This window comes from Triticum aestivum, chromosome 6A (genome assembly GCF_018294505.1).
Source record: "Triticum aestivum cultivar Chinese Spring chromosome 6A, IWGSC CS RefSeq v2.1, whole genome shotgun sequence".
Lineage (NCBI taxonomy): Eukaryota > Viridiplantae > Streptophyta > Magnoliopsida > Poales > Poaceae > Triticum > Triticum aestivum.
In genome coordinates, this window is record NC_057809.1 from 580388073 (window position 1) to 580410056 (window position 21984).

The 21984-nt window shown below is 44.0% G+C and overlaps 2 long non-coding RNA genes and 1 pseudogene across 2 annotated transcripts; 2 read left to right on the plus strand and 1 right to left on the minus strand.

Moving 5' to 3' along the window:
- LOC123131122 (uncharacterized) lies at positions 1–1777 on the plus strand. The gene is made up of 2 exons (XR_006464069.1): positions 1–1269; positions 1370–1777. It is a non-coding gene; the product is annotated as an uncharacterized lncRNA (long non-coding RNA).
- A 6207-nt stretch (positions 1778–7984) lies between these two features.
- Positions 7985–12439, minus strand: LOC123131123 (ethylene-responsive transcription factor 1-like; annotated as a pseudogene).
- Positions 12440–17574: 5135 nt separating this feature from the next.
- LOC123131124 (uncharacterized) lies at positions 17575–19351 on the plus strand. Its single transcript, XR_006464070.1, has 2 exons — positions 17575–18843; positions 18944–19351. It is a non-coding gene; the product is annotated as an uncharacterized lncRNA (long non-coding RNA).
- The last annotated feature ends 2633 nt before the right edge of the window (positions 19352–21984 follow it).

Sequence of the window (21984 nt, forward strand, 5' to 3'; positions counted from 1 at the left end):
TCGATTCGATCGATTGAATCGCATCTCGGCATCTGCGTCTGGTCCTGGTTGCCTCGGGGGCTCGTCCGCCTCCGCCTGCTGCTTTCTCTGTCTCTCGAAGACTCGCACGGACGCCCGGCCGGCCAGCCGCCGGCTGCTGCAATCAGGTGGCCCTTTAATCCTTGATTCCGTGATTTCCGTCTTGATTTTCTTTGTACGGTTGATTTTCTTGCTTTTTTGGCGTAAACGTATTTATCTTTTCAGTTTCATCATATTTCTAGTCGTATTGATCTATTGAAGCATTATTGTCTATGAATTAGAATTTGGATCTATTTAAGGTAATCAAACTAGCAGGGAATATTGTTTCTCATACTTAATATTTTGCTACTTTATTAGTCTTCCTTTCATGATATGACATAGTCTGCGTGATTATCAATATTTTATATGTTATACGTCTCAGAATAATAAAATATGATCGGATATGTGTACATATATATTACCTATAAGGGCCCTTTTTCAACTTGGCCAAGGGCCCCGAAAAACATAGAGCCGGCCCTGTGTATCATGTTAGCACGCTGGAGAAGGCGAGAAACTGAGGCTTCGGTCATTCACCTGTGGGAACCTTCGTTTGTCTTGACGAAGGATATGAATTCTACAATGTTTATTCCTTGGAATATGGTTTTGGAGTTAGGTGTGGAGCGAGCAGTATGGATTCTCATGGAACTAAATGCATATAGCAATTCGTTTGCGCGTGTGAGGTATGCAATTATCCTCCCCTTGTAATTAGTAGTTAGTACTTTTGCTCTTTGTGTTATTTATCATCTTGGCGGTCTCATAGTAATATCGACAAGAACACGAGGGACTTGATTTGCCGACTAAGGGAAAACAATGTGCCCACACATTGCTGATATTGGAGCAAAGAATTTGTGGTATGAGGATCTCAGTAAGACCTTGAAAACCTTGCTAGGATCTCAGTAAGACCTTGAAAACCTTGCTAGGACCTTGAAGCTTCATTATGAGTTAGTAAAAACGCCCTTTATCCAAAAAAAGGATCAAAGCAGAGGATCCAACATTCCAGTATACTTTTCAGGTTGGTAGTAACTGTAGAGTGAGGCCACTACTCTGGACCAGTGGCCAGAACCTCCAGTACAAACACTTTGACGATGTGATTATCTTCGACCCCATCTACAGATCGAACATGTATGAAAAACCGTTCGGCCTATTTGTTGGGGTCAACAACAACTTCAAGACCATCGGCAGGGTGATGATGAGAGATGGAAAAATAGACCGGTAAGATTACTTCCGTACACTCTTCTCCCTACCCAACATTATCTTATGCAAACATTATTATTTTTTGAGATTGATTTACTTGGTCATTTCCTCTGTACAGGACATGTGTGCTGTTCTGAAAAAGGAGCTTCTGTGTTGGTGGTAGCCGTGATGGTAGTTTTACACAGAGTTGTAGCACGGGAAAGTGTGCCTCATAATTCGGAACGAGATCCTCTCACGTAGAACAAAACTACTGCAGAGGGACGTCCAACACGGATCACCGTCCGTGCAGCATCCAATGGCAACGGCTAAACACTGGCAAAACATAGCGAAGCCATCGGCCCATGAGGACGATGCGGCCCAGTCCAATGAGATGGTGCGAGGACGACAAAAACGCATGAGGTCGACGGAACGCGATAGTTTAAGTGAACACGGTGTCTTGCTCATCGATTTGTACGTAAATTGTGAATCTCTCCCTTTCTTTTCCCATCTTGAAATTCGCTTTAATAATAAGAGTGGAATTAGTCGAGCTGTCGTCATCAGATTTGTTTTGAATTCGATAAAGCTTTGCGCTCCTCTACGTCGATTTTGTAATTAGGGCAACTCGAACGCGCCGACACAATGAGCCATGTATGTCCGTTTGCATCGAAACGGATGAAAACACCGGTCCAACATACTGACCCAAGCCTAAAATCAGTCTGCATGTTGTTTGTTCTGGACGCATTTCCCGCCAAATCTGGCCAGTTCACTCGCCGCCGTCGTTCGCTCGCCGAAGGAGCGCTTGGCCGGACTCGTCGTCGCCATTCACTCGCCACGCAAAGACGCAACTCCAATGCGCCGACGCAAACGTGTGCGGATTTTGCTCGCTTTTTTCCGTTTGGTCGACCGAGCGGACGCGTGTGTCCGTTTTTTTCGTTTGGGTCGGCCGATGCGTCCAACAGTTGCCGACGCATTTTCCGCATGGACCCAATATTTTTTTTGCAAAATATGCACGTAATTAAACATTAAATTTCCGGTGAACCCCTGCCCAAAGTTCACTTAAACTTAATTAAACATAAATTAAAAACTAAAAAATAAGATTGCCGCCACCTAGCGGGCCGTCCGGCACACTACCCTATATATCATCATCCGGGCCGGTGCACCGGGAAGTAGAGCCGGGCCCGTGGCCAACGACCCCTCCCCACACGCAGCACTAGCGCGAAGGCGTTCAGAGGCGGCGGCGGCGGCGCGCGAGACGAGCTGGCGCGGGCGTTGAACTTGGCCTTGCCCTTGCCTTTGTTGTTGAAGAAATCCATGGCGAACACGCAAGATAGATAGGGTTTGCTGTCGCCAGCAAGGGAGCGTGCAAGGGTGGCCAGATTGGACGACAACGGAGAAGTGACCAGATTGGACGGGAAATGTGTCCAGACAAACAGCGCGTGGATTGATTTTGGGCTAGGGTCGGCACGTTGGACTAGTGTTTTCGTCTGTTTTGATGCAAACGAACACACACTGATATCTGCGGCGGCGTGTTAGAGTTGCCCTAATTACAAGCTCAACGCAGAGTTGCACAAAGATTTATCGAATTCAAAACAAATCTGATGACGATAGTTCGACTAATTCCACTCTTATTATTAAAGCAAATCTCAAGATGGCAAAAGAAAGGCAGAGATTTACAATTTACGTACAAATCGATCAGCCGGGCACCGTGTTCACTTAAGCTATCGCGTTCCACCGACCTCGTGCGTTTTTGTCGTCCTCGCACCATCTCATTGGACTGGGCCGCATCATGCTCATGGGCCGATGGCTTTGCTATGTCCTGCCGGTGTTTAGCCATTGCCATTGGATGCTGCACGGACGGTGATCCGTCTCGGACGTCCCTCTGCAGTAGTTTTGTTCTACGTCAGAGGATCTCGTTCCCATAATTCGTTGGCCGTAAACCATTAGGGACAGCCGTCCCAGCGCCATCCGGTGTGGAAGAAACTCTGGGAGTCGCCTGCCCCCGCTAAGGTGAAGATTCATGCGTGGAAGGTCTTACATGGATTCATACCATGTTATGGGGTATTGGCAAATCGCCACATTGATACGTCAGATAGCTGTCCTATGTGTGCAGGTGGATGCGAAGACATTATGCATGCTCTCTTCACTTGCCCTAGGGCAGCCGAAGTATGGAGATGTCTGAATCTTGACGGTTTCGTGGACGAGGCGTGTGATACTGACAGGGCGGGCTCGGCAGCGTTGGACTATATTTTATGTGCTCCACCTCGTCAGACGTTGATCCAAGATATTCTAGCCCAATTCCTAATCCTTGTGGGTATCTGGTACATTTGGTGGGAGCGTAGGCAACATGTCCATGGGGAGGAAGTGCAAGCCCCAGCCCGAACGGCGTTGTCGATTGCAGCACTGGCAGCAAATTATTCCAAGGCGATGAAGAAGAATGCGATTGAGAGATCATCTGGTTGGAGGAAACCCTAGGAGGACTTTGCCAAACTGAATGTAGATGCAGCTTTCAATGTGAACGACCTTCAGGGAGCTATAGGAGCTGTGCTACGGGACTACAGAGGTGGATTCATCGCTGCTTCAAACGAGCGACTGGAGCATGTTGCTGATGCTGGGACAACGGAAGCACATGCACTACGGCATGGGCTCTTGCTAGCGCAGCGGATGGGGATCACCAAGCTCATTGTGGAGTCCGACTGTATGGAGGTGATTGAAACTATGAACAATGGTGGGTTTACGGCATCGGGTGCAGCGGCAATCTATTCGGACTGTGTGGTCCTCATCATAGGTTATACTTCAATTTTTTTTTGTTCATTGCCCTAGGGAGGCAAATTCTGTCGCTCATTGCTTAGCAAGGCAAGCGGTGTTGGCTCCATCTTCCTTCTGGTGTGAGGAGCCACCGGCTTTCATTGTAAAGGGCTTAGTGGATGATGTAACTCTATTTTGATCCAATAAAAGATTTCCGAAGTTTCAAAAAAAAACCATTAGGGTCAATTTGATATTATTGGCTAATTCCGAAATGTATAAATACAGTATACTTTCTCTATTTCTAAATATAACTCTTTTTAGAGATTTTAATATGAACTACATACGGATGTATATAGACGTAGTTTAGAGTGTAGATTCATTCATTTTACTATATATTTTACTCCGTATGTAGTTCATATTGAAATGTCTAAAAAGACTTATATTTAAAAACATATAACTTCCTGCATTGACAGCAGTAAGCTGCCTCACTTCATTAGTCCGGCGAGAATTACACTTCGATTCCCACCCAGGCACCTATTTAATTACAGTGTTTCACGGATGTTTTTTAAAACTAGACGTATTGTTTCCTTCTTTTTCCTAAATGCATCCGCTGCCCTGTTACATATTTGACTGCATGCATGCGCTAATCAAATTTGCCTAAAAAGTGAAATCCGCTCGTAGACACTCACGGGTATATTTACTACGTAGAAGCGTGACCAAGGCATAGAATAAACATAATTTTGTTCGTGCTTTGTTTGGTCCAAATATGGAGTGTGAAAGAAGATATTGTTTGTAAATTCTGCTTGTGTAGGGCGAGAATGGATGGAAGAAATCGTGTATTCAGTTTCTGTTTTTGTTTATTTAAAATAAGACGACGATAACTGCCACACGTGTGGGTGTTAAGGGGTCTGCCCACATGTTTCGTGTGGTGTCTAAGAGGATCAGCCCACACGCTTACGTGTGAGCAAAATAACTAGCGTCCACACGTCTTTTATTTTACCTAGCGGGCCCTCTCACACGCTTACGTGTGGGAAAATTGCATAACGCCCACACGACCTCTCTCAGCCACCTACCTCACGGTCCCGCACGCCCAGCATGACAGTCACCATGCGTCCCTGCAGTTGCCATGGTCCGGACCCTCTTCAATGTCCGTTTACCTGTAGTTGCCATGTCGTTGAACTACAGTTGTCATGTCGGACAACTACAGTTGCCATGGTTGCTCAACTGCAGTTGCCATCTCAGGTCAAGTGCCAGTTGCCATTTTGGACAACTGCAGTTGTTGCCATGTATGTTCTGGTTTACTATAGTTGCCATGATTTGAAAACTTTAGATGTTGTCACCTACTAACACTAAGCAGTTGCCATGTATGGTTTGGTTTACTACAGTTGTCGTGATTTAAAAACCTTAGGAGTTGCCACCTACTAACACTAGGCAGTTGCCGTGTAGCGCTACAAAGAGGTATGGCAAAACAACATGTTCGGGTAAAAGAGAGAGTTGTCATCTGCTTACAAGCACACTAGTGCAGTTGCCGTGTACACTGCAAAACATATGGCAACTGACATGTTCGGGTAAAAAAAAAGAGAGTTGCCATCTACTTACAAGCACACTAGGGCAGTTGCCTTGTACACTGCAAAGCGCATGGCAACTGGCAGCTTGGGTGTGGGAAAGGAGACGGGCGTGTGGGCGAGATGGCAAATGCCCACACACCAGCCCTTGTGCGTGAGTGAAAACTGGCGTGTGGGCGAACTACTAAATGCTCACACACCGGCCCCTCCGTGTGGTGAAACAGACGTGTGGGCGATCGAGTGAATGCCCACACACCAGCCCAGTCCTACGTGGCACCATAAGCATGCAAAGATTCATGCACCCACAAACAGACGCGGATCCACGCGGGTGGGCGAGATGCAAACGCCCATACGTGTGGGCTTTAGTGTTCCTGTTAAAATATTTATATACTTGTGGTTCTTAAATTGTTCATTACCCTTCTTCAATTTTTTTGTTATCTTTGATCTCCTTCCTCAATCCTTTGGACATCATCAAATATTTATCGCGTCACAACGTTGGACACCTTATACTATCTTTCCAGAAGATAGGTGGTACCAAATTAAGAAATTCTTTGAAAACAAATTTGTTGTATAAATGGCCCATATTAAGAGGGTTCACTTATGTATTTGTTTGCAAAGAAAATTGCAGCTTCATTTTACAAGATGAAAATATGCTAATTTTCATTGTCATAGGGGCAGATTAAATTCTGAAGGAGGCTCCGCTGGACCTATAGGATGCATTGTTTGGACAATGGCCCGTAGCAACGCACCATCATATTTACTAGTGGCTTCTCATATTGAGAGAGGTTTAGGGGCGGTAGAACGCAATTCTATAAGAATGCACTGAAAATGGAACAGATCCCTTAAATTTGTCAGTTCACCAGTCAGATTGATTATTTTCTCCATAACTGGAGGCACCCCTGAGTTGTACTCTCTCCGTTCGGAATTACTTGTCGCGAAAATGGATGTATCTAGACGTATTTCTAGATACATCCATTTTCGCGACAAGTAATTCTGAACGAAGGGAGTATGTGTTACTGTAGACAAGATTGTCTCCTTCGGCAAATGCTAGAAATCTGAGCAATGGATGATATAGTAGTATATGGAGTCTGGATGTCATACTCCCAGCCCAAGTCAGAGCAGCCAAAGGAGTTACTTCCCTAGTCAGACAAAGGAGTTTCTGCTTTTGTTTATTTAAAATATCTATATACTTGTGGCTCTTAATTGTTCATTACCGTTCTTCAATTTTTTGTTATGTTTGATCTCCTTCCTCAATCCTTTGGACATCATCAAATATTTATCCCGTCACAACGTTGGACACCTTATACTATCTTTACAGAAGATAGGTGGTACCAAATCAAGAAATTCTTTGAAAACAAATTTGTTGTATAAATGGCCCATATTAAGAGGATTCACTTATGTATTTGTGTTGCGAGAAAATTGCAGCTTCATTTTACAAGAAAATATGCTAATTTTCATTTGTCATAGGGGCAGATTAAATTCTAATATATTATAGTAATCAATTTGAAATATGCATGCTTGAAAGATAAGATCCATTTCAAAATTTAACAAAAAATAATCATGTTTTTTGAGAGCACGCAAAAGGTTCATTAATATTTATGTATATATAAAGGTTACAATGATGAATCGTTCACGAGAAGCAGTAACTGAAGTCTCAAAGAACAAGATTCAAAGTTGAGGGAGAAAAAAAATCGGGTCGAACTCCTCCGCACGCCCCTCCCTGTGCAACCACAACCCTCCACTCGAGAGCAGTGCACAGCTGAAGGAGGCTCCGCCGGACCTGTAGGATGACAACGGCCCGTAGCAACGGACGGGCATATTTACTAGCGGCTTCTCATATCGATTACAATGGAGACTCGAGATGCAACTTCTTTTGCTTCTAAGCTTCAATAGAGACTCTGGAACTAGGAAAAGGTGATCAAGTGCACAGATTAAAGCAAACTTGACACCAAATTCAATATAAGCCAAGTATTAAAAATCAATATATGCTAGTCGGCTTATATAAACATGGTGGCTTATAAGCTAGTTTTATTTCCAAAATATAAATAAACATCTAGAACGAAAGGGAATGAGAAGAAGTGCACAGATTAAAGCAAACTAGACAAGAATTCATGTTTTTCACATTTAGAAATGGTATTGATGACATAAAAGTTGGCAAAAGACAAGACAACAGTTCATCAGACTCATAATTGGTTGCGAGACATCGACAGTCAACTAGGAAATGGGTCGATTACAATATAGACTTAAGATGCAGCATTTTTGCTTCTAAGCTTCAATAGAAGCATATGCTAGTCGGAGGTAATAGAGTGCTTCCAAATCTTCCATAGTCTTATTCCTGAAACACCGAAACAATAAATTCAGAATAATGAAAACATTATCAACTCGGACTGAACATCCAAATTGGAAGGCTTACCATTTTTCCCGATATATAGGGTTTGATTCTCTCAGAAAAATTGACCACGGACGGGCATGTCATCGAAGCTCCAAAGTCCATGTTGCCAACGACATCCCGAGGCACATCAAAATTCAATAGGCTATTAATCATCTCATCCACGCTATCATCCATAAGATATCTCATCCAAGGTTCCAAATTGACACCATTATTCTCCATAACAGGAGGCACCACTGAGTTGTTGGTGTTACTCTTGATAGGTGTGGATCCTTCTCCTTCAGCAATGGTTGAAATGGGAGCAATGGATGATATATCAGGAGTCTTGGTGTAATAATCTCGGCCCAATTTAGAACATCCAAAGGTGTTACTTCTCCGGTCATAGTACATATTCATAGCAGGAACTTCAACAGGGGTAACAGAGCTCATTGCAGGAACAAATGGCATGTTGTCAAGCCGAACAAGTGGCTGGTTTGATGTGAAGTTAGCAGATGGGTAGAAGAAATCATTTTGGTTGGCAAGGTTGTTGAGTGCTGGTATGAAACTATGTTCGTGTGTTGTGCTTGGCTTGGGTACTTTAGGAATAACATGGAGAACACAGCGGTCCTGAGGAATTGTTGGTTCATCTGGAAAGTTAAGCTTGGCCTTCTTGCCACGGATCCTATGTGCTTCAACATCATAAGCTCTTGCAGCTTCTTCAGCACTGTTGAAAGTACCAAGCCAAACACGGGCACCCTTAATAGGATCTCTGATTTCAGCAGCCCACTTACCCCAGGGGCGTTGCCGGATGCCCCTGAATTGGTTTTTTCTCTTCCTTTTTCCTGGCCTTTGTGCGGGGCCATCAAAACCAGCAATAGTCCTGGTGCTCAAGTCATCTGCAATGCAAGATCAATGCCAATGCTAACAGAGATGAATATAGAAAAGCTTGTCTCACAAAAAGTAATTAATTTCATCATGTACATGAATTCATATGTATAATATCACTATTGTTATGAATACTAAACCATCATGGGTGCGATCCTCTTCACGTTTCGGTGAAAGCATTAGTCACCCACAAAATAAATTAAATTACAACTTATGGACATGATATAGACCTTTGCCATCATTTTGTAATTATTGATCTTTAAATCCCATTATCGACCTGTGAAAAAATCCCATTATCGATGATGCAGAATCAAGGATTTTTTTTCTAGTAGGACTCAACATTTACCAAAATAATCCTTCAGACTGACAACTGAACCAAGTATAGAAAATTCCCATTCAAACCTACAACCATCTAAAACAAGGAAACAACCCAAAAGGTCAAGACCTCAATAAAAAAACAGAGAAATCCGGCCCTCTGTAGATTTTCAAACCCATTTGACTATAAACAGTAAATGTGTTAATCTCCATCAAAGGTCACAAAAAATATAAATCACAATATCAACAACCTAGCAACCAAAATTGATTCTCTGCGGGAACAATGGTGAAACCAACCTACCAGCCTAATCAGTTCAAGGAAACATGGCTGAGAAATGAAAAAAGGCCTAGCCCTGAACCCAATTCACTTCATAACATCCAATCCATTCCAACCCAAAATCTCTAAACAAATAGGTGACAGGGCATCTCCAATGACGTCCCTCAAAACGACCACAAATGCGTCAAACCAATTTTTATCATCCAACCCTGGAGCCGCATATGTCCGCGGATGCATCCGGCCCCCTGAATTACCACAAATCATGCAAAAGCACGGGAAGATTTCTAGGAGTTCGAGTGTTTGCCTTGCCAATCAAAATCCACCACGTACCTCATGCCACAACCTCTCTCCTCTCTGTTTGCTTTGGAGGGAGGCCGCTGCTATTTAGTCAAAGGCCATTGCTTTTTGATGGAAGTGAGTGGTCAAAATAACTTGGAGATCAGTTTGATTTCTGTTAGATTCTCTTTGGTGGAAGGTTTGCATCTCTAACAAGCTATTTTGGCAGAAGATCTGCAACTCTCAATGGTTATTTGGAGGAAGTGAATTGGGTTACGGCTCTCACAAGCTAGAAGTCATTGTATATAGTGGAGCACCATTTATATTTGATGGAAGGCCAATACTATTTTCTTAAGTTAATAGAGGCGGACATTTGAGGAATAGGGTTGGATGACCAGCTCCCATATCCGAGTCTATGGACGTGGCCATACGCGTTCGCGGATGTTTAGTGTGTCTGGTTAGCGGCTCAATATTGAAGATGCCCTAACACCAACAAATCAAGCCTTCCAACACCAACCCCACACAATTTATTTTCCTACCCAAGGAATTTAAACCAATCACACAATATCCTAGCTTCTACAGTGGTTAATCGCAAAAGGTTATAGAACGAGCAGATTAAAACCTTTTGAGACGGATCTCTTGGCAGCTAACGGGTTGATCTCGACAACCTCGTCATTTTCATCCTCCGTAGATATCACGCCATGCCCGCGATCCAAGTCGAAGTACCCGGAGTCGGCGTCGAAGTCCTCAAAATCGGTGTTGAAGGCCTCGTCCTCGTGTCGAAGCCGAGCTCGACCCCAAGCCCGTCGAGCCTCACGAAGCATCAACTCCGACCACCGCCCTGCCGGGCTTCTTCTTCTCAGGCCACAACACCGCCTCAACCACCCTCCTCGTAACCGTGGGTGGCTTGTGGGCTGCGAGGATCGTACTATGCACCTATGACATTTAACCAATATCTTCTCATAGTCATGCCCCTCCCCTGTGCACGTTTAACTGACATCTTCTCCTAAATGATTGGATGTAATTTTAAGATTCTTGTAAATGACTCATGGCTAGTTACTCATTTATTAGCTCAAGATTGTACTACGCACCTATAGTATGGCTGTACTACTACTATCATACACTCTCCGTCCGGGTTTATTGGACGGGTTCATCCAACCGAACGTTTAACCAAAAATCTTCTCATAAATGATTGTGCATAATGCTAAATAATCTTCTCATAAATGATGGTGTGTAATGTGAATATCTTTGAAAATCACTCATAGCTATTTACGCCATTTATTAGCTCAGGATTATACTACACACTTGAATTATGAGTGTACTACAATGTTCGTACTCTGCTCGTCCAAGTTTATTGGACGGGTTCATCCAACCAAACTTTTAACCAATTAATATCTTCTCATAAATGATTGTATATAATTTTAAGATCCACGCAAATAACTCATAGCTAGTTATTTCATTTATTAGCTCAAGATTGTAGTACATCCAACCAAAAGTTTAACCAATATCTTCTCATAAATGATTATGTGTAACATTAGGATTTTTGTAAATCACCTATAGCTACCCGCTCCATTTTTCTCAAAGAAACGGAAGCTTACTCCATTTAGTTACTTGCATTACTTCATGTGCAATCAGTAGCATTATCCTATGGTGGTTATATAAAGTGTAAGTTAGCATTGCAAATTTCTCATCGCATCCTTGATCTAACCATGTATATGGAGATCTAACATTTTTCTAAACTAGCATGACATCGTTGCTCTATGACCCTATGTCTTGCTTAATATTCAACCAAGATCCCCTTATAAATGACTTTGTAACTCTACGATCCTAGTAAATCACACATATATACTTACCCCATTGAGCTACTACCATGTATGTGCAATCATTAGCATTATTATACATTTAGTTTGTGAATTCTAAATGAGCATTGCAACTTTTTTATATTGCACTCATGATCTAACCATGTATATAGATATTATTAACTATTTTTGTAAAGTAACATGGCAACGTTGCTTCACGACTTTGTGTCTTAGTTGACACCGAGAAGAAATAATTTGAGAGTGGTTTCGTTTCTTGTGAGAAGTGTGACTATCTGATGCATGAACGAAGCAACAACTCTGGGTCAAAATATATAATTTGCTTAGAAAATCTACTCATGAGTTTTTTATACTCAAATATCATAAAATTGTGCAAACCATAAATACAAAACTTTAGGAATATCCAAGAGCTAACAATACACATGGTTTATCAACCTTTGTCCTACGTAAGAATGGGACTAGAAATGTAACTTGGGTGCGGTATTTCTAGGTTGGTTGATGCATAAATAACATTGTTACCTAGGGATCGATACATAAATGTGTGTGGTCGCTCTATTTACAGAGAGAAAAGGAGTGTAAATCGCGTGAAATTGAAAAGGTACGAGTGTAAACCACACAAAACTGGGAAACATAAGTGTAAACCACGTGAAAATAAAAAATGACTATTGCGGCCAGGCTTATACACGGTTTTAAACTTTTGTTTCCTACCTAAAAATGAGAAATTGTGGTAGTAAAAAATGTTCTTACAGCAAACAAGGATGAAAAGTGACCCTAACACATGGATTAAAAGCAGTTATCGCGACATGGGACAGATACCTTTGGAGAGGGACCTCCTGATGGCGACAAACGGCTTGATCTCGACAATCTCATCGTTGTTATCCTCATCAGCCACTCCATCATGCCTGAGCTCCAAGTCGGAGTCCCCGGAGTCGACCTCGAACTCCTCGTAGTCGTTCTCCATCTTGAGCCCGATCCCAAACTTGCTGAGCCCCAAGAAGTGTCGTTTGTCGAGTCTTCTTCTTCTCAAGCAAATGGTAGAGGTTCGTGAGGATCACACCGTCGCATATGGCCGCTAGCACCTCATCATAGTCATTGGGGAAAAGGATCCTCTCCGGAATTGGTAAATTGGTATATGTTTTAATGAAACGGAGGAGTGGGTGTGTAGGTTGGCAGATGGGGTCGAGGACAGCCTCGTATATCGCGGTGGACACATGAATGTGTCACCCTTGTGAGGGGGTGCATGGTGGGGCCCATACATCGGTGAGGGGCCATGGAGCGGGTGAAAGGCATGATGTAGGTTCTGGAAGTGGGCATTTCCATTCGGGGAAATATTTTGCGTCGGCCCCTTGAGAGAATTGGTATTTCTGGTATACCCCTAGGAAATGAATGGGCGGAGAATTGATTTTTTATCTTTAGTAGCACGCCATTTATTTTCTCAAGACTATACGACACCCCTTCCCTAAGAAAAATTTTTACGACACTCATGTACTACTATATTATATTTGTATTGTACTCACTAGCATTGTCCAACAAAGATATTAAGCGAAGATATCTAGGTCATCCTTTCAAATCACTCATGGCCACTAGTCCATTGAGTTATTACCAGAAACACTACTTCATTGAGTTAGTAGCATGTATGTGCAATCATTAGCATTATCATTATACATGTTAGTTATATGAATGGGTTTGTTTAGGGCAAGTCTGGATGTGAAAGAATTATGTCACATCTTCATCATTTTGTTGTTGGGCCGAGCCTTTAGTGGGTTAGATTGTTGTGGGTGAGTGCTTTGTTAGGAAATTTTAAGATGGGCTTTTTATTCTTTGCAAGTTGGATTATTTTATTAATCCTTTAAAGGATGATGGAGTACCCGCCTCCTAGGGGGCTTCACTGGCAAGAGTGTCCTCTGCGCCATCCTTTTCCAGGTTGCGTGCCGCATGGATCTCTCGGGGTTTCTCCATGTCGTCCGATCTTCCCAGACGACGCTCAACAGGATGACCCACCTTGGTTGTCCATGTGCATTTGCATTCAAACGCAATTTTTTTAATAATGCACAAATTTAGAGGGAGCTCTTGCTTATCACATACTTCTCAAAGCGATGATGTATTCTATTCACTTAATCATTTGACGAAACTTTGATCTATATGTTGTCATCAATTACCAAAAGGGGGGAGATTGAAGTGCAACTAATCCCCGGGTGGTTTTGGTAATTCATAAAAACATATATCTCATTGAACTAATATCCATTTAAGATAAGTATTTCAAGATGTTCAATGATTGGCATGGCATGAAATAGAGATGTGTACCCCTCCAAATGCTAAGGACAAGGATTGGCAAAAGCTCAAGACTTTTCATTTCTATTTTACTGATCCAAGATCACATTGAGTCCATGGGAAAATCCAATACTATTAAAAGGGGATGAGGTGTTGCTTAATGGTCTACTTGCTCAAGTGTTTAGTGATATTGCTCCAAAACCCTCAGTGACTTTATCTATCCAAATTTTTCCAAACCCTAATTCCAAACTCGGCCCCACGGATACTTCTCATCCGGAGCCACCGAGTTCATGCTGACATAGCCACTGCCAAAACCCTAACAGTTCAGTCACACCGATATGGATCTCGGTGTCACCAAGATGGCCTTGCCAGCACTCTGTGACTTGTTGCATTCACTTCGGTCTCACCGAGATGTTGCAATCGGTCCCACCAAGTTGGCTTGACTGATTCTCTATTGCTTATTGCTTCACTTCAATCCCACCGAGTTGATGCAATCGGCGCCACCGAGTTGAAGTTTTCCCTAAGCCCTGGCACATTGATCCCACCGAGATTCCTAACGTTCATATTTTTGTACTGGTTGGTGCCACCGAGTTTACTAATTGGTGCAACCGAGACGGGTCAAAAGTCTGTAATGGTTGGATTTTGTGTGGAGGCTATATATACCCCTCCACCCCTCCTTCATAAGTGAGGAGAGCCATCAGAACGTGCCTACACTTCCACCATCCATTTTCTGATAGAACCACCTACTCATGTGTTGAGATCAAGAGATTTCATTCCTACCATTTGAACCTTGATTTCTAGCCTTCCCCAAGTTGCTTTCTACTCAAATCCTTCTGTCACCATAGCCAAATCTGTGAGAGAGAGTTGAGTGTTGGGGAGACTAGCATTTGAAGCACAAGAGCAAGGAGTTCATTATCAACACATCATCTATTATATTTTGGAGAGTGGTGTCTCCCATATTGGTTAGGTGTTGCTTGGGAGCCTCAGACAAGATGTGGAGTTGAACCAAGAAGTTTGTAAGGGCAAGGAGATCGCCTACTTCATGAAGATCTACCCGAGTGAGGCGAGTCTTTCGTGGGAGATGGTCATGGTGAGATAGACAAGGTTGCTTCTTCGTGGACCCTTCGTGGGTGGAGCCCTCCATGGACTCGTGCAGCCGTTACCCTTTCTGGGTTGAAGTCTCAATCAGTGTGGACATATGATAGCACCACCTATCGGAACCACGCCAAAAATATTCGTGTCTCCGTTGTGTTTGCGTTCTCCAAACCCTTCCATTTACCTTCATATGCAATGCTTTATTTCCGCTGCTATACTCTTAGAATTGCATGTGTAGGGAAAAGGATAGATTTTTATTTGGTCAAGTAGTCTAATCACCCCTCCCCCCCTCCCAGACATACTTTCGATCTACAGTTCCCCTACAGGAGAGAAGAGTTGGAGCGATCTCAGCGATAGACTGTCCTTGGAGCCAATGGTCGCACCAGAACCGGCACATCCTGCCATCCCCGATGGTCGAGTTCGTGGAAGCATGGAGGAATTTACTAGTTTCCTCGTCCCTGGGAAGTTGGAGGTGGCTCCATGGGCGGGCGGGATCAGTAGCCTGCAGCCATAGCCAATGAGCGTGCAGTGCGATGTCGATGCGGTGAATATCGTGAATGGCCTGGCCTCCAAGCTCAAGAGGTCGAGAGATCTTTGGCCATCTGACAAGGCAGCAGCCGGCCCTAGCTTCTTTACGGCCATGCCACAAGAAGTCGCGGACCACTATTGTGATCTTCTTGAGGATGGAGGGGTTTATGGCCATGGCGAGTAAGATATGCACCGGCATGGCCGTGAGAACGTGGTGAACAAGAGCGAGTCGCTCGCCGCGCGAGAGGAGGGAAGCTTTCCAAGTGGCCAGCTTTTTCACCAATCTGTCCACGAGCGGGAGGAGTGTCGAGGCGTGAATCTTGCGGACCGAGAGCGGTAGTCCGAGGTAAGGGACGGGAAAAGTGGTCACAGTGCATGATAGCATGGCCGCAATGGTGTCAACCACCTCGGGGCGCACTGGATTGGGGTTGCTGATCACTTCATGCAGTTTGTGCGAAGTCCGGAGGCATCGCTGAAGATGTGGAGGAGCTCCCGAATGGTCGCCAGCTCCGCTGGGTTCGGGTGACAAAAGACGACCACGTCATCTGCAAATAGGGAAATACTTGATGCGGCGTGGCGCGTGGTGAGGCGCTGCAGCATGCCGGAGGACACCGATGTGCTAAAGCAGGTTGATGAGCTTGTCGATGATGGTTGCGAAGAGCATAGGAGACAAGGGGTCACCCTACCGCAGGCCTCAGGCATGGTCAATCGGCGGGCCCTGGTTGCCGTTTAGGAGGACGCGGGTCGAAGCCGTGGATGTGAGTATGGATATCCACTCACACTAGCATCGACCAAATCCGAGGTGCACCAAAACCTCGAGGAGAAAGGTCCAGGACACAGTGTCAAAAGCCTTCGCAATGTCCAGCTTGAGGAGAACTCTCATCTCCTTGAGGTTGTGAAGGAGCCAGGCGGTCTGTTGCACTTGGAGGAAATTGACGCAAACACATCTCCCAGCAATGAATGCACTCCGGTTGACGGAGACAATTTCCCCCATACGGGGCGAGCCAAAGGGACAGGACCTTGGCAAATAGCTTTGCCAGGATGTGATCAAGCTGATGGGCCGGTAGTCCGTGAGCGCCGCCGCTTCGCGTCTCCTGGGCAGGAGCAAAAGCAAGGCTTCATTAAGTTTGTGAAAACCACGGCCGTTCATGGCATAGAGCTTCTCGAAGGCCGCGCAAATGTCACCCTTCATGATGGGCCAGCAAGCACGTAGGAACTCCAAAGTGAATCCATCCGGCCCGGGCGCTTTCCCGGTGGGCATTTTCTTGATAGCTTCCCGTATCTCGGCCTCGGAGAACGGCAGGTCAAGCTTAGACAAGTCGAAGTTTCTGCTGTCGATGGTCTCTAGGCAGATGGAGTGATCTCGCGGAGTGGAGGAGCCAAGAATGGTGGTGAAGTGTTTGTAGGCCGCCTGAGACATGGCGCTCTCCTAGGCAACGCTGATATCGAGTTCTTTATTGTTGAACGAAGGGCTCCTTGATTAACTTGTCCGCAAGTAGCTGGTTTGTTGTGAGTAGTTTGTGGTAAATCAATATGAACGGTTGTGTTTTCTATGGCAATTAAATGCATCGATCGATATGCATAGACAATAATACTCCTGTATTGATTGATAGTTCGTAGATATATTAGATTTGTGTTGGCCGGTGCAAATTAAGAATCCAAACTGTAGGGTTCTTGAACTCACGGTACGTATCTCAGTTTAGTCATTTTCACTCATTTGATGTCTCCTACTTCACAAGTCTCTGTGAACCTGCTATGTTTAGATAGGCAAGACCATTCAGGGTCTGTTGTGTTGATATACTACACAGTTTTGCATTTGCTAATTGCAGTCCTGAGGTTAAAATTCAGATAACATATGGATGCTTCAATATTTGGATATTGGTCTGTTGTGCGCTACCTGGTGCAAATTAAGGAAATTGTACTCCCATTCATCAACTTACTGTTGATCTCTGCCTATGTAACTGATTCCTGATAACAGATTTTGTAGGGCGCGGCGATGAACATGGATCTGCTTCTGTGTATCGTCAGGGCCGGCTCTGGGGGTAGGCCACCTTGGCCTGGGCCAAGGGCCCCGGTCTGGGAGGGCCCATCATCAAATACATATAAGACTATACATCTATTTGGCTGGAAAAAAATGAATCAGTACAGGCCCAGCCCAACTACAGGAGAGGAAAAGGCACGACGCCTGGCATACTACATTGATCGATTCGATCGATTGAATCGCATCTCGGCATCTGCGTCTGGTCCTGGTTGCCTCGGGGGCTCGTCCGCCTCCGCCTGCTGCTTTCTCTGTCTCTCGAAGACTCGCACGGACGCCCGGCCGGCCAGCCGCCGGCTGCTGCAATCAGGTGGCCCTTTAATCCTTGATTCCGTGATTTCCGTCTTGATTTTCTTTGTACGGTTGATTTTCTTGCTTTTTTGGCGTAAACGTATTTATCTTTTCAGTTTCATCATATTTCTAGTCGTATTGATCTATTGAAGCATTATTGTCTATGAATTAGAATTTGGATCTATTTAAGGTAATCAAACTAGCAGGGAATATTGTTTCTCATACTTAATATTTTGCTACTTTATTAGTCTTCCTTTCATGATATGACATAGTCTGCGTGATTATCAATATTTTATATGTTATACGTCTCAGAATAATAAAATATGATCGGATATGTGTACATATATATTACCTATAAGGGCCCTTTTTCAACTTGGCCAAGGGCCCCGAAAAACATAGAGCCGGCCCTGTGTATCATGTTAGCACGCTGGAGAAGGCGAGAAACTGAGGCTTCGGTCATTCACCTGTGGGAACCTTCGTTTGTCTTGACGAAGGATATGAATTCTACAATGTTTATTCCTTGGAATATGGTTTTGGAGTTAGGTGTGGAGCGAGCAGTATGGATTCTCATGGAACTAAATGCATATAGCAATTCGTTTGCGCGTGTGAGGTATGCAATTATCCTCCCCTTGTAATTAGTAGTTAGTACTTTTGCTCTTTGTGTTATTTATCATCTTGGCGGTCTCATAGTAATATCGACAAGAACACGAGGGACTTGATTTGCCGACTAAGGGAAAACAATGTGCCCACACATTGCTGATATTGGAGCAAAGAATTTGTGGTATGAGGATCTCAGTAAGACCTTGAAAACCTTGCTAGGATCTCAGTAAGACCTTGAAAACCTTGCTAGGACCTTGAAGCTTCATTATGAGTTAGTAAAAACGCCCTTTATCCAAAAAAAGGATCAAAGCAGAGGATCCAACATTCCAGTATACTTTTCAGGTTGGTAGTAACTGTAGAGTGAGGCCACTACTCTGGACCAGTGGCCAGAACCTCCAGTACAAACACTTTGACGATGTGATTATCTTCGACCCCATCTACAGATCGAACATGTATGAAAAACCGTTCGGCCTATTTGTTGGGGTCAACAACAACTTCAAGACCATCGGCAGGGTGATGATGAGAGATGGAAAAATAGACCGGTAAGATTACTTCCGTACACTCTTCTCCCTACCCAACATTATCTTATGCAAACATTATTATTTTTTGAGATTGATTTACTTGGTCATTTCCTCTGTACAGGACATGTGTGCTGTTCTGAAAAAGGAGCTTCTGTGTTGGTGGTAGCCGTGATGGTAGTTTTACACAGAGTTGTAGCACGGGAAAGTGTGCCTCATAATTCGGAACGAGATCCTCTCACGTAGAACAAAACTACTGCAGAGGGACGTCCAACACGGATCACCGTCCGTGCAGCATCCAATGGCAACGGCTAAACACTGGCAAAACATAGCGAAGCCATCGGCCCATGAGGACGATGCGGCCCAGTCCAATGAGATGGTGCGAGGACGACAAAAACGCATGAGGTCGACGGAACGCGATAGTTTAAGTGAACACGGTGTCTTGCTCATCGATTTGTACGTAAATTGTGAATCTCTCCCTTTCTTTTCCCATCTTGAAATTCGCTTTAATAATAAGAGTGGAATTAGTCGAGCTGTCGTCATCAGATTTGTTTTGAATTCGATAAAGCTTTGCGCTCCTCTACGTCGATTTTGTAATTAGGGCAACTCGAACGCGCCGACACAATGAGCCATGTATGTCCGTTTGCATTGAAATGTATATTGGAGGTCGACGCAACTCCAATGCGCCGACGCAAACGTGTGCGGATTTTGCTCGCTTTTTTCCGTTTGGTCGACCGAGCGGACGCGTGTTAGAGTTGCCCTAATTACAAGATTAACGCAGAGTTGCACAAAGATTTATCGAATTCAAAACAAATCTGATGACGATAGTTCGACTAATTCCACTCTTATTATTAAAGCAAATCTCAAGATGGCAAAAGAAAGGCAGAGATTTACAATTTACGTACAAATCGATCAGCCGGGCACCGTGTTCACTTAAGCTATCGCGTTCCGCCGACCTCGTGCGCTTTTGTCGTCCTCGCACCATCTCATTGGACTGGGCCGCATCATGCTCATGGGCCGATGGCTTTGCTATGTTCTGCCGGTGTTTAGCCATTGCCATTGGATGCTGCACGGACGGTGATCCGTCTCGGACGTCCCTCTGCAGTAGTTTTGTTCTACGTCAGAGGATCTCGTTCCCATAATTCGTTGGCCGTAAACCATTAGGGTCAATTTGATATTATTGGCTAATTCCGAAATGTATAAATATAGTATATTTCCTCTATTCCTAAATATAACTTTTTTTAGAGATTTTAATATAAACTATATATGGATGTATATAGACGTAGTTTAGAGTGTAGATTCATTCATTTTACTATATATTTTACTCCGTATGTAGTCCATATTAAGATGTCTAAAAAGACTTATATTTAGAAACATATAACTTCCTGCATTGACAGCAGTAAGCTGCCTCACTTCATTAGTCCGGCGAGAATTACACTTCGATTCCCACCCAGGCACCTATTTAATTACAGTGTTTCACAGATGTTTTTTAAAACTAGACGTATTGTTTCCTTCTTTTTCCTAAATGCATCCGCTGCCCTGTATGCGCTAATCAAGTTTGCCTAAAAAGTAAAATCAGCTCGTAGACACTCACGGGTATATTTACTACGTAGAAGCGTGACCAAGGCATAGAATAAACATAATTTTGTTCGTGCTTTGTTTGGTCCAAATATGCAGTGTGAAAGAAGATATTATTTGTAAATTCTGCTTGTGTAGGGCGAGAATGGATGGAAGAAATCGTGTATTCAGTTTCTGTTTTTGTTTATTTAAAATAGGACGACGATAACTGTCACACGTGTGGCTGTTAAGGGATCTGCCCACACGTTTTGTGTGGTGTCTAAGAGGATCAGCTCACACGCCTACGTGTGGGCAAAATAACTAGCGTCCACACGTCTTTTATTTTTCCTAGCGGGCCCTCTCACACGCCTACGTGTGGGCAAATTGCATAACGCCCACACGACCTCTCTCAGCCACCTACCTCACGTCCCGCACGCCCAGCGTGACAGTCACCACGCGTCCCTGCAGTTGCCATGGTCCGGACCCTCTCCAATGTCCGTTTACCTGCAGTTGCCATGTCGCTGAATTACAGTTGCCATGTCGGACAACTACAGTTGCCATGGTTGCTCAACTGCAGTTGCCATCTCAGGTCAAGTGCCAGATGCCATTTTGGACAACTGCAGCTGTTGCCATGTATGGTCTGGTTTACTATAGTTGCCATGATTTGAAAACTTTAGATGTTGCCACCTACTAACACTAAGCAGTTGCCATGTATGGTCTGGTTTACTACAGTTGTCGTGATTTGAAAACCTTAGGAGTTGCCACCTACTAACACTAGGCAGTTGCCGTGTAGCGCTACAAAGAGATATGGCAAAACAACATGTTCGGGTAAAAGAGAGAGTTGCCATCTGCTTACAAGCACATTAGTGCAGTTGTCGTGTACCCTGCAAAACATATGGCAACTGACATGTTCGGGTAAAAAAAAGAGAGAGTTGCCATCTACTTACAAGCACACTAGGGCAGTTGCCATGTACACTGCAAAGCGCATGGCAACTGGCAGCTTGGATGTGGGAAAGGAGACGGGCGTGTGGGCGAGATGGAAAATGCCCACACAGCAGCCCTTGTGCGTGAGTGAAAACTGGCGTGTGGGCGAACTACTAAACGCTCACACACCGTCCCCTCCGTGTGGTGAAACAGACGTGGGGCGACCGAGTGAATGCCCACACACCAGCCCAGTCCTACATGGCACCACAAGCATGCTAAGATTCGTGCACCCACAAACGGACATGGATTCACGCATGTGGGCGAGATGCAAACGCCCATACGTGTGGGCTTTAGTGTTCCCGTTAAAATATCTATATACTTGTGGTTTTTAAATTGTTCATTACCCTTCTTCAATTTTTTTGTTATCTTTGATCTCCTTCCTCAATCCTTTGGACATCATCAAATATTTATCCCGTCACAACGTTGGACACCTTATACTATCTTTCTAGAAGATAGGTGGTACCAAATCAAGAAATTCTTTGAAAACAAATTTGTTGTATAAATGGCCCATATTAAGAGGATTCACTTATGTATTTGTTTGCAAAGAAAATTGCAGCTTCCTTTTACAAGATGAAAATATGCTAATTTTCATTTGTCATAGGGGCAGATTAAATTCTGAAGGAG